The 13,676-nt window shown below is 41.3% G+C and overlaps 2 long non-coding RNA genes across 6 annotated transcripts in view; one reads left to right on the top strand and one right to left on the bottom strand.

Moving 5' to 3' along the window:
• The window catches only part of LOC112545575 (uncharacterized), a 132,942-nt gene that overhangs the window by 100,360 nt on the left and 18,906 nt on the right, over positions 1-13,676 (top strand). The window lies entirely within an intron of this gene.
• Positions 1-13,676, bottom strand: part of LOC102448719 (uncharacterized) — a 55,987-nt gene that overhangs the window by 35,241 nt on the left and 7,070 nt on the right. Inside the window, exons 2-3 of one of the 4 annotated variants that reach the window (XR_012901616.1) lie at positions 4,109-4,234; positions 2,091-2,187 (exon numbers count right to left, since the gene is read on the bottom strand). This is a non-coding gene — a long non-coding RNA (uncharacterized LOC102448719). The other 3 variants (XR_012901619.1, XR_012901620.1, XR_012901618.1) reach the window with 3 other exon arrangements.

Raw genomic sequence — 13,676 nt, 5'->3', positions numbered from 1 at the left:
GGAATGCAGGGGCAAGATTAGAAAGGCAAAGGCACAAAATGAGCTCAAGCTAGCTACAGGCATAAAGGGAAACAAGAAGACATTCTATAAATATATTAGAAGCAAGAGGAAGACCAAGGACAGGGTCAGCCCATTGCTCAGTGAGGAGGGAGAAACAGTAACAGGAAACCTGGAAATGGCAGAGATACGTAATGACTTCTTTGTTTTGGTCTTCACTGTGAAGTCTGATGAAGGAATGCGTAACATAGTGAATGTTAGTGGGAAGGGGGTAGGTTTAGAAGTTAAAATAAAAAAAGAACAAGTTAAAAATCACTTAGGGTATGTCTACACTACAGTGCTATTTCAAATTCACTTAATTCGAAATAGTTCATTCAAAATAAGCTAATTCAAAATAGCGCATCTACACACAAAACTATTTTGAAATAGCGTTTTGCTATTTTGAAATAGCACGTCCACACTGACTGGACCCTGAACCAAAGTTAAGGCTGGCTGGAACCAGTGCCTAGATGGTCAGGGATATATGGGTGTCACTAAACCTCTGACTGTCAGAGACCTGGACTGGATGACAGGATAGATCACCTGATAATTGCTGTGTTAAATTCTGAAGAATCTGGCACTGGCCATATTCGGCAGACAGAACACTGGGCTAGATGGATGACTGATCTGACCCTATATGTCCATTCTTATGGGCTCAACAGTTCAAAGAGTAGTCTGGTAAGTAGTACAAGACTCATTTCTGATTGTCATGTTTCTTTTACCATTGGCAGGAATTCTTAATGAAACCTTTCAGAAATCTAATTTTTGTTGGGTCAGTGAAAATAGAATAGCTTTCTTCCAGAGGACAGATGACACTGACTGCTGTGAGGTGAACCCCTCCCCCCTCCCCAGTGAACTAACTGAAAGTCCCAACATATTGAGGGAATGAGGAGGTAGTTCACTGAAGAATACCTAATATTTCTGAGGTTAAGTGGGTCTGTTGCTTCCAGGTAGAACAATGCTTCCATTTAGCTGGGTAGCCTTCTGGTAGAATCCTCTCTGCTGTCTTTGAGAACAGTTTGAATGGTCTTTGAACATGCACTTTCTAGGTCTGAGGCCCACCCAAATAATAGATTGTGAGTTGAAGAAGCCCTGAGTTGAAATGGCTGATCATGCCATTCTCCTGAGTGACTAGAACTGATGAGAGGACAGGCTGCCATTCATAAAAGGCCCAGAAGCCATAACTATCTGGGTCAGTTGGGTATTATGAGAATGAATCAAGCTTTATCAGGATGGATCTTCTGCCGGACCTGTCGTTGTGATGGGAAGAAAGGTTCAGGATAAGAGAAGAACATTGCTCCTGGAATCTTGGCCTAGTGCTGCTCTGAAGCAAAACAGAATGAACATTTTATTTATAGGAGAGGCAAATGGTTTGAGGGTAGCTTTCCCCTGGAGTGTAGATTTCATTCAGAAGAGAAATCCCACCTGAGACTGTCTGCAACAGATAGGTATGTTGCTGAGAGCGTGGTGTGACTCCTGATGTATCATTTCCTTAAACTGATAACCTAGGATGGGTTGCGTGTATCTCATGTGAGCATTCTGTGGTTGAGTGTGTGTGGGTGGCTGCAGTTGTTTCTCCATTTCTCTAATTGATGTGCCTCCTGTTGGCCGCTGTGCATAGTCAGGTATTTAGTTGCTTATTTCTCCAGCCAAGTCACATACAGTCCATGTGCAAAACAAACCTACCCCTTGCAGGGTATAAGTCCCAACATGTCTTGCAGCCCTCTGTGAGCTCAGTGTTTTAACAGGCCAACCAGGCCCATCATGGTAGCCCTCTGCTGGCAATGTCTCTGTCACCCTCTCTGGGCTCAATCCTCAGTAAAACCAATAGGGGCTTTACCAATACAGATAAAGGTTTCTGCTCTGGGATGGAGCAGCACCCCCAGGTTTCCTCCCCAGAAGCTCTTTGCCTGGCCTTTAGTCCTCAGATCTAGCTGAAAAGTGGGGGTCAATATCAGTTCAGCTCCTGCAGTCAGCCAGGAGCACCTCTTACTCCCCCAGTCCCTGCCAGCAGACTGAATTCACTCTGGCCTTGCAGCTCCTTTTATATGAACCTGCTGGGCTTTGACTGGATCCGTGCAGCTTGGAGGATCTCTCTGCTGCCTTTTCCTGGGACAGGGCTCTGAGGTCTCTTTCTGGGGATCCTCCACCCTGGAACAGAGAAGAAGGGATTGTGCTCTACCTTGTTTTTTTATACAGAAGAGAATTATCATGTGTTCTGCCATTAACTGAATATGACAGAACTCTCTAACTGGGAGGAATGCTCTACACTCTAAGGGGACTGCCCTTAGTGCTAGAAGATCAATAGGCATCCTGACCTCCCCAGATGTCAGTGTGCCTTGCATAGTGTGACTGCCCTTGTGTGCTCCCATCTTCTGAAGGATGTCTCTGTGATTATGGTTGCATCAGGTGTGGCTGAAAGGCTATGTGTGCAAGGTACATCCAGTGAACAAGAGAAGCCATGATGTTGGTGAGGATTGTTATCTTGATATTTTATGTTGTCGTTGTTTGGCGAGTAAACAGATTGGAGCTAGCCCCGTGGGTAATGCTGGTGAAATCTGGCAAATGGTATTTTATAGATAGATGAGGCCATGGGGCCAAATAGGAAAAGACAGATCTTGAATATGGTTCAAGGTCTGAGGATGATTTGTCTTAGTAGGTGGTTTGTGGCCCGGAATCCCTCCATAGGGAGGTAGAGCTTTTCTAAGGGGTGAGTCTAGGATTGCTCCCATGAAATTGTTTTTAATGGGAGTCAGCAGAGACTTTTCTCTGTTTACACAGATTCCAAAATATGCCAGGAGAGGGTCACCAACACGACTTAACCTTTATGAAGACCCTGGGGGCTGTCAACAGGCTAAATGGAAGTACTCTGAACTGGTAGTAATCTTGTCCTAACAGAAGTTTTTAAAGAACCTTCTGGAGGATAGATTAATGTCAACATAAACATAAGCATCGTTCAAGTCAAGAACCATACATTATTTGCACCCCTTCAAGGAGCAGAATAATTGAAGCCAGTACAATTGGAACCAAATGTACCCCTGTAGATGTACCTACACACTACTGTAATAGTCTTTGTACAAATGTTCCTAGAAAGTATTTTATCTTGTAACTATTTCTGACTTTAATACCATGTACTTGTAAAATAACTTAAAATCTATCCCTTTGTAGTTAAATAAACTTGTTCTCTTTTTTAAATCAAAAAGAATCTAGTGTTATGTTTAACTTTAACTCTTGGGGTAATTCCAGTGAAAAGTGTTTCAACCTGTGTTGAAGTAAATACACACCCCATCCCTTCAGGTCCAGGTATGCAGGGGTGTGGACGCCACCTGGTCCGCAGCCGGGTCATTAGCAACCTCTATCAGTATGTACCAATGGCCGTTAGTCCAGGGCAGTACAGCCTAAGGGCTAAAGTCATTAGCAAACGGAGTCAGTCATCACAGCCCTCCATTCAGGGCAGCACAGCCTAATGGCTAGAGTCTGTAAGGGTATGTCTACACTGCACACTTATTTCAAAATAAGCTATTCTGGAAGAAATACTCTGAAATAGTTTATTTCAAAATAGTGCATCTACACTGCAGGGAAACCTTCAAAACCTAGTCCAAGGCAGGTTGCCTAATGTGGATGTGCTACCTCGATTTTGAGCCCCAGGAGACACTGGGGAGTAATTACTCTGAATGGCCCTGGGGAGGAGCTATTTCAAAATAGCAGCAGTGGAGCGTCCACACTACTGCTATTCCAAAACAGCTATTTCAGAATAGGCGTTATTCCTCATGGAATGAAGTTTACAGATTTCTAAATAAGCCCATCCATTATTTTGAAATTATTTCAAAATGATGGAATTGCTGTCTAGATGCTCGCATTGTTATTTTGAAACAACGGCTGTTATTTCGAAATAACTGCTACATAGATGGACCCTAAAAGTGGCCCTCGGTTCAGGGCAGCACAGCCTAATGACTGTCAGAGGATGCAGAGTGGAACTCAGGATACTGACCTGTGTCAAAACTACCCAAAGATATTTGCCATTTTAAAAAGTGGATTTCTAGTGTTCTGAAGCCTGATTTTATGGACTTACCTGAATTCCCAGCTTTGAAATATTCAGTGGAACCCTGCAGGACTCCAGCACTTCCATCAAAGACGCTCACTTGCGCTAGGGAGCCTGAGTGGCCATTGTCTCCTCATGGCGGGGATGACTCATAACCTGAGGAAGGATAAAAAGGTTTTCCTATGATTGAGAGGGTTAAAAAAAGTCCTGCCATGAAAAACAAATTTGCTAAACGCCAAACATGGCACAGCTCACCAAAGATGTATGGGAAAGTGGATTTGCATCCTGCCAGTCCTGGGACTGTGAAGTGTGACACAGAAGCAACTACAGCGCTGCTTTAACAGACTGTACGATCTTATTCTACATCAGCACTGCTGAGAATAATGTTGTCATGCTCTAAAAACATAGTGAAACATATACAAATAGTAACAACCTGTAATTGATCACCTCAACACAGTGACCAACACTCAAGCCTAAGACCGGTTGGGATTCCCACAAACATGAATGGTGGTAAAACAATGAGGAGGATGCAAAAAAATACATTTGTTAAATCAGGAGAATTTCCTCTCCCCCCAGTTCTCCTGAAGGAGGCCGTAAGCAGAAAGCAGAAACTTGGAATATAACATTACTTCAGTCAAACCTCCCACTTTATTTTTTAAAAGACACGGTACAATCCTTTTTTAAAAAAAAAAGCTGCAAGAAACTAAAAAATCCTGCAAACTGATTTAGGTTTTTTTTTTCTTAAGAGTTTACTGCAGAGCTCACCTGAAAAGTGTGGTAGGGTATGCCAGCCTGAAGGGGTTAGCATGAGTCTGTGGCTACAGTCACTGTTCCCCTACCTTCCCTGCAACAAGAGCTTGGAGAGGAGATAAGAGAAAGAGCCCAGCTCACTGATGGTTGACTGGAAACAGACTTCTTGAGCTAGTCCCATCAAGGAAGACTGGCTATGAATATTCATGAGACCATCAGGCCCAATCATGTGAGAAGACCTTGACTGTTGGACTTTCTTGGCATGCCAGAAAGACTAGGGCCCCTATGGACTACCACCTATCTACCCACTTCTAGGTCTCCATGAGAACTGCATATGGGCATGGGAGGATACTGGAAGCCAAACTAATATTACAACTAGAGCTACATTCTCTTTTGGAGTGGCAGATTTGTATTTTTATTAATAGTATTAATACAATTATTAAGAACTCTGCTTTGCCCTTCATGTGAGAGCCATTGCTTGTGCACATAGGAGCTCCCAAACCAACAGTAATCTTAATTATGTTGTGCTTGATTCTGGGGCTAGAGCCTGTCGAAGTTCAAAGGTCTAATTACTTTTATCAATTGAGAATTGTAAATAATCCACACAGTATAGTCAATAACCGTTCAACATAGCAAAGCAACCAAGGGGCATATGCATATTATAAATCCTATTGTCTTGCCTTAAGAATAAATACACTTAAATAGTCCTTTTCTTATTTGCAGTATAATTTTGTTCAATAATGGCTTGACCGTTCCGGGAACTCCTGCCCACAAATTCCATTTGCAAGTCAAAACACCATACTTGTTTCTCTGCAAGGCCTAGTAGTAGGAGTTGCTGCTTCCTGTTCACCTGAGGTGGAGCTATGGGCCCTGAACATTAGTCAAGATCACAATAAAAAGCATACTAAAGGCTCAGTCTTTATAGGTGATGTGCATCCTTAACTCTCAACAAATGCAGGATCAGGCCCTAAGACATGCATATTTGTTTTCACATCCACTTGAAGATTTTCATTAGAACAAAAATAAAAAAACCCTTTTTCACAAGAGCCATGTAGAACACCTGCAGTAATCCATACTCAGGAAAGTAATTTAAGTTGGATTTCATATTCTAAAACTGCATTATTGCAACATCATAGTGCTACTGTCCAAAACTGAGTCTGCATAAAGTGCTATATTTACCAGACTGATGTTAGCATGTATGGTTTGAATGATGACACAAGCAAAACTCTCCCCTGGAAAGGACAAATTAAAGATACCAAAATATTATGTTTCCTTTTGCCAATGAGAACAGCTGACAAGATGGCTTTACTGAGCACAACTGCAGCCAGCAAACATAGGTTATAATTTTCACAGGCTTTGTTTTTGAAATATGGAGTTAACAAAACATGCTATTTTTTTTCTTTTGAAATTGAAGGGTTTGTGTCTTTCATCTGGTGAAATGTAGTGTAAAAGTGAAAATAATATCAAGGTTACAAGCACCATAGGGAGGCTGCTAATGTGGGGGGAAAAGGGCATGTGGCCAGTTAAAATAATAAAAGACTATAGCACTTTCCCAGTGATGGCTGAAGCCAAGTTAGGTTTTTCCAAGTGGAGCCACAATAGTCCTTTTCGGATTATGTGGTTTGGCACAATACAGAATGAGTGAACTTACTTTCCTAGAAGAGAAAACACAATTAACAGGAACTACAAAGTCATGCCTTGGGTAAGCAATAACACACCACAGGGTGTATATTAAACACACTCAATATATGTACACCTTGGATGTGCTGAAGCATAGCAAACTGGCTCAATACAGAGTATGCATATACTGTTTGATGAACCTATCACCTTATTTAAAGAATAGATTTTCTATTAGCAATATGTAATTTAAAATAAAGTTTGAGATCTGTGTTTCTTGTACCTGAGCTGCTATGCTGGTACCAACAACAGGAATGTTTTTGCTCATTTCCTCTCAGATAATAATACCTAGCATATTTAGGATCAGATTCTTATTTACACTAAGGCCACTCTACATTCCTTTGGAAGTGCTAAAAGTCCCTAAACATTACCAATATGGTATAAATCAACCTGAGAATGAGGCATTTAGTGTCTTACATGTTGAAAGCGCTGGGCACAAATTAGTTAATTAATCCTTAGGACACTCCTGTGAGATAGGTAAATTAGTAATTATTTCCCCACTCTCACATTTAAAAAAAACACATCAGGAACCTAACCTACAGACGTGGAAAAAATAGCACAAAGGCTAGTTAGCAGCAAGGCTAGAATTAGAATTTAGGACTTCTTGATTCCCACCGGGTGTTCATTCCTCCAGCCTATATCGTATCTCTCTTCTATCTTCATCTGCCCAGTCCTGTCTTCTTTCAAGCACATTATGCCCTTTTGTAGATAATTAGTTTAATTCTTAAAGTATGAACTGTTTTCTGGTTTGAGCATACCATGCGAAAGGATCTTTGCTACTATCAACATTTAGCCATGCCCTTTCATAGCAATATTGATACAACCTTCTCAATCTTTTAAACATTAGGCTCCTACTTCTCTAAAGAGCTACAACAAAATGGTGATTTATGGTCAGTATCACTACCACTTCTGAGAGGTGAACTGTCTTGGTGCAATCATAGCAACAAAATTAGAGATGCAGTGTTTGAGCGTCAGGCCGAAAGTTTGAGCAATACTTTGGAAACTTGACCAAAGGTCCAAACATTGTAACGGGTAGAAAAAGGGAATATGTGGAGAGGAGGAAATGCAAAGTTGAAGTCTTTTCTCAAGACTGTGACCAGATCACAATAGTAAAATAATCAGGCCACATGGAGGATACCATGAGCCTCACCTACTCCACAACTGCCCCGCCTCTGCCTCCTCCAGGCTCATACCCCAACTCTGACTTGTTGCATCCCTCCTTGTTGCATCTCCCTCCCACTGCTCACCTCCTCACTTCCCTGCCAGTCCCCTACTCACTCACAGAAAGGCTCCCAAAATATCTTGAATGATGTTCACTTGTTCGAAGGGACAGTAACTGTCTTCTGAAAGTGAAATGTTTGATAACTAGAGTAGTGCAGCCATAGAACCATTAGATTAGGGCACAAATCTGTTCTGGGAGCTAACGTAAGAGAGATGAGAGTTGCATAGAAGGAATAGAGTCTGACAGGCAATTCTGATGACCAGTGCTGTACAGCGCTTACCCACATGTTGAAGTGCTATTGATTTCAATGGGAGTTAAGTACATGCTTCAGTGCTTTGCTGAATTTTGGTCTCAGGCAGTAGAGATATAGTTCAGGAAGAGGTTAGACTTCAGTCTCCTGAAGGGAGGGGGCAGAGCTTCTGTATACATGGGCTCCAACAAGGTATAAGCAAGGGCCCCTCCAGAAGTTGCAACCCTTGGATTTCATGCTTGAGGTCTGCCTTTAAGCCCATGCTCTGACTCCAGAGGCAGTTCTTAACCGCAACAGAGTTTGAGCTTCTTGCAACTTTGCCTTTGGGGCACGCAGTTTGTAATAAAAAAGAGGGAGGCAGGGTGATTAAGGCTGGGCATTCACGTAATTGAAGGATTGTTAGATTATCATGAAAACATTGCCAGGTACCCCATTTAAAAAGATGGGGCGGAAAAGAGTAGGTGTGAGCGTTTTGCTGCTGGGATTCTGATTCCAACTCTGGGAGTCCTTAACAGTGCTGTGAACAACATTTGTGAGAGCTGTTGAAAAATCCAGAGATTTAAAGTAGGTGGACTCAAAGCAGAGCTCAGAAAATTGAAGGTGAAAATTAAAAACTGACTTGCAAGACACGTCATTTTTTAAATAAAAATCAAACGCAGAAGTATAGCACATTCAGCTGAAGTCCAAAAGAAGGAAAAACAAATACTATAATGTAAAGGAAACACATGATGACCCTGGGTAAGCATAGACTGTGGTAGCTTTCTAAAAACAATCTTGCTGAGACATCTGGTTATTACTTTTGTTATGAGAGCATCCATAAGAAAACAGGGCAACATGCCAGAAAAAATAAAAGGGGGGGGGGAGAGCTTTTATTCTCACTGCCAGGTGGCCCACACACCTGAAAGAGCGTTACTTACTTATAGCTATTTCATCGGATATAGTTAGGGTGACCCCCTGGCTTGTTTTTAAAGGGACAGTCCTATGTTTAAACCCTCCTGCAGGTGTCCTGACTAACTTAAAAAGGGGCAAATTGTCCTGTATTTACTGTCTTCTCCCTCACACTGGTACTGGTGGGTCCTGCTACTGGCTTGATTCCTGCTTGCCAGTTGCCTGCCCACCAGCAGGGGGTGGGGTGGGAGGGCCAGTGGCTGACAACAGAGGTGATTGTGGAAGGCTGGCAGTGGAGCAAAGAGGTAGTGCATGAGGCTGGTTGTTCCCTCTGCTGGTCAATCAGCACAGCCTTCACTACGTGCTAGCTCTTGTCCAGCAGGGCCAGCCCCTTGTTCCATTTCCAGCTAGCACTGGCTGTGCATTACAAGCTGCAGTGGTAAGTGAGTGTGGGTAGGTGCCAGGCAGCAGCTAGTTACATGTCACCTCTGCTGCCCACTTATTAACCCTTTACATATTTCTCCCTCTCTCCTCTCCATGGTCTGCCCCTTCACTCCTTCCCAGCCCCACTGCTCCTTCATACCCTCTCCAGCTGGGCATGTCCTACTCCAAGCACTGTGGAGAACCAGCCCCTCGTTGGACAAAGACCCAGCACATTCAATTGCAGTCAGCATATTTGTGCACTAAATAGATTAACTGCAGTGTTACTATATAGGTTAAAGCTCGCTGGATGTTTTGTTCCCTAGTAGTTTTTAGAAGTAATGTGTATATCCTTTTATTTTTAATTTATGCATTTGGCTATTAATGTGTGATGGGCATCGTCTGGATTTGCTTATGCAAAGAAGATTATCTCAATTTATTTTTTTAACAAAACTCATCCCAATAATGACACTATTTGTTGAGGGGGAAGCACAGTAAAAACTGGTAGATGCCTCACAGCACTGTAATCTTGAATAAGTAAATCTTCCAAAAACGGATGACAAGATGGAATGTGTTCCAAGAATGCACTTGAACTACCATCTGTGCCCTGGGAAAATGAAAATTGGATGTAGAGGAAATTAAGCATGAACTGAAAAATGTTTTTTTCCTTGTACTGTCCCAAAATAGCAGTTTTGTTTTCTGAAAATATAAGGTGATAGAACAACAGAAAGAAAATCATATTTGTGCATAATACATTAGAAAAATTGTTTAAGTAAGACTCAACTATGTGTAAATGAGCTCTGTAATTATGTTTTCTCTTTTGCAGTATGAAAACAATTTAGCTTGATAAATAGGTACCAAATTATTCTTCAGCAGTTAGGAGCAAGTATTTTAATGGAAAAAAAATGCTACTATGTAGTGCTGTGATTTCTATATTTCTATACAAGTCACTGTTTCTGTTGCATTTATTTTTGTCATGCTCTGCTCTTTCAGTCTCTGACTATCTGTTCTAGGATGTTATGACATCAGGGCACTAGAACAAACAGGCGGGAGACAGAAACGGAATGGGATGCAAAATGAATATATGTCTGACAAGGCATGTGCTGTTAGGTTGAAATAGCATCAGGAAACAGTGGCAAAAATAATAATTACCACAGGAAGACAGAATTTAAGTATTAGGAAGAGCAAGGCCAACCTAATATCTAAGTGAGAAAAACAACCCAAGATTCAGGAAAGCTATAAAAAATAAAAAGAAAGAATTAAGGGAAGCAAATTCCATAAATATTGTAATACTTTGCAGAGACTGGGCTATGGCTTAGCCTAGAGAATCAAAATTAAAACAAGATTTTAAGGTTTTCTTGTGCACTCATCATTTATTCCTGTGAAAACTGTAATATTTCCCCTATTGATAAATAATAAATAACGATGGATCACTTAGTTTTATTGGGGCTTGTAGCCCCTCCGGGCTCACAGAGGGGCTCTTCCCCCCTCTGGGTCAGTGGGGATGTGTCTAGACTACATGGCTCCGTCAACGGAGCCATGTAGATGAGGCAGGACAACAAAGGGAAATGAAGCTGCAATTTAAATAATCGCTGCTTCATTTAAATCAAAATGGCCACTGCGCTGTGCCGATCAGCAGTTTATCGGCACAGCGTGGCAGTCTAGATGGGGATCTGCTGACCCCAGAACCCTTTGTCGGCAGATCTTTTATGCCTCGTAAAACTAGGCTTACAGGATCTGCCAACAAAGCGTTTTGGGGTCGGCAGATCCCTGTCTACACTGCTGCGCTGTGCCGACAAACAGCTGATCGGCACAGCGCAGTGGCCATTTTGATTTAAATGAAGCGGCGCTTATTTAAATCGCAGCTTCATTTCCCTTTGTCGTCCTGCCTCATCTACATGGCTCCGTCGACGTACCCTGGGAGGCCACTCTGCCACACTACACTGCTCTTCATATTTTACTACTCTTGAAATATTTGAAAATACATCACAGCACAGTACTGTTTAAGGAAACACCATTATTTGGGAACAGAACCAGACTCTTTGGTCAATGAAGCAAACAGAAAAAAAAACATGGAAAACTAGAGTATAACAACTGTTCTCTTTTCAATAATCTCAAAACATAAAGAAACTGAAAATTATTTGAAAACAAAATATAACAATTATGTTTGTATACATTAATGATACACTGATTATTCTTAAGTAAGCACCTATATATGCACTGTAAACAACTTCTCCTATGCAAAATCCATCCCAGAGGGGACAGGAAAGAGAACCATGGTTCTTTCCCTAGCTCATTTCACACTGATCAGCGTAGCTGCCCAGCCATTCAAAGGGGTACAGGCAGCACCATTCAAAGACATGAAGCACCTACACACTTCAGCTATGTCCACACTACAAGTGCATTTTTGCGCCAGAAAATTTACAGTAAATCGTAAGAAGAGAGGGCTTTTTGCACAAGAATTATTCCTCTTTCAATGAAGAATAAGCCTTTTTGCACAAGAGCTCTTGCGCAAAAAGGTGTATGTGGATGGCAAACGGGTTTATTGCGGAAAAACAGCCTATCAGAGAAAGCACAGGTGCTCTGATTGCCATTAACAGAATGGCAATCAGACCTTTGTTGTGCAAGAGCATCCATGGCAGCATGGACACTGTTGCGCAAGAATTTTTTGTGGAAGATCTCTTCTGTAAAAAGGTTCTTGCACAAGAAGTTTACAGTGTAGACGTAGCCTTCTACCCCTATATGTCAAAGAGGTAGAATGCCTCCAGAGGCATCCACTACCATCTGTGATCCCCCGCAACTCTGCCTGGGTGATTTGCTAAAACACACAATTTGGCCCTGAATGTTCATAGAGCTAAACTGGGGATACAAAGAAACAGTCGTGCTTACAAAATATTGTTTGATTTTTATGACTCGTGAATGCATTTTCACATTATCTAGAATGGCTTATTTTCCTATTTCTTCCACTGAAATGTGCTTCCTCTATTCCAGAAGCTTTCAGTATCTTAATCTTTTCTCGAGAAATTTAGAGAAGAAATCTTTATTTGGAAAATAATAGACTTATTTGAGATCTATCTAGTGCTTCCCAATTGAAGATTGGCCAGAAATAATACAAGAACAGCCCTTTGCATGATATTTTGGCAGTTCTGCTTCTGGCTAAAGCCAAGATGTGTAGAGTGTCATGAAAATTTAAAACAAAAAAGTTAACTAAATGTTTATTGAAGTTAAACATTTTCAGATTCACTTTACATCAAGTTTAGTTGTGTGTGCAGCTTCTTTGTGTATGTCAGTTCTTGTTTTACCCACAATTTTTCATCTGTTTTAAGACTTAACACAACATTAAGACATGAAGTGCTATTGAGAACAGAAACTGGCAGGATCTGAAGGGCAATTTTGTTCTCTTTTGTTTCTGATACTGTCATTTAGATGCTCACTTAAAGCTAAAACTTTTAAGTTTTGCTTTTCCTTTTAAACTCTAAATGTGAATTTGTTAAATGCTGATTTATAATGTTTTTCTCTTAAGAGAAAAAGGAATACTTAAGAGCTCATAGAGTCCTGCTGAAGATAATGAGGAACTGCAGCCTGCTCCTTTCAATAGCACTCAATGGGTAGATAGAATTTGTAAAAAGATCTTATTTTCATTTGTAAAATTCATAGCTCTTGATTTATCATTCGTAAGGGTAAGTACAATTCCAGCTACGATTTCCTCAAGAACTAAAGTAAGGAGAAACATCATAAAGTTGAACGGAGCAGGGAAACAAAAAGCAGTATACTCCCAAAGCTTGTATATTTACACTGAACATTCAGCTAAATTAGTACAAAAAATAACACAGAAGGTTTATTCCTCAGGACAAATGAAGTGGGAGAAGGCAAAGGTTGGCTCTAAAGTAGCTTTCCGCCTCCCTTGATCCTGGAGACAGCCAGAAGCTAAGAGATACCCAAGCACAAATCGGAGCAGCCTGTTCTTACTTGCACTAGCTAGAATTAGCAGTGAGGGATTATTCCATTGACTAGGAATCAGCAGGGCACATCAAATTCTAGCCCCAACTCTTCTGGCTTCTCTCATGACGCATCTCCATCCTGGAATGCTAGCTTGCACTGTCCACCTTCCTTTACGTAAATCCAGGTTTCTTCTAACTTGGTAATCCTTAGGTTGGTTTAAGATCTTTTGGTGTCGCTGCAGTGATCTGAGGGGACCTTATCAGGACCGAAAATTCTCACCCAGAATGTTTATGTCAAAGGTTTCATATCCTTAACTGGCATACTGATGTTTACAATGTAAATTAGACAATAGCAAGGTACTGTTAAGGTAGTCATCTAGGGGAATCATCAAAATTGCTCAATTTGTTGATGAAGGCCAACATTTCAACCAGTATTTGAAAGCATGCCTG

The sequence above is a fragment of the Pelodiscus sinensis genome, chromosome 2 (assembly GCF_049634645.1).
Source record: "Pelodiscus sinensis isolate JC-2024 chromosome 2, ASM4963464v1, whole genome shotgun sequence".
Classification (NCBI taxonomy): Eukaryota; Metazoa; Chordata; order Testudines; family Trionychidae; genus Pelodiscus; species Pelodiscus sinensis.
Note: the sequence above shows the minus strand (reverse complement) of the source record. Positions and strands in the feature narration are given on the sequence as shown.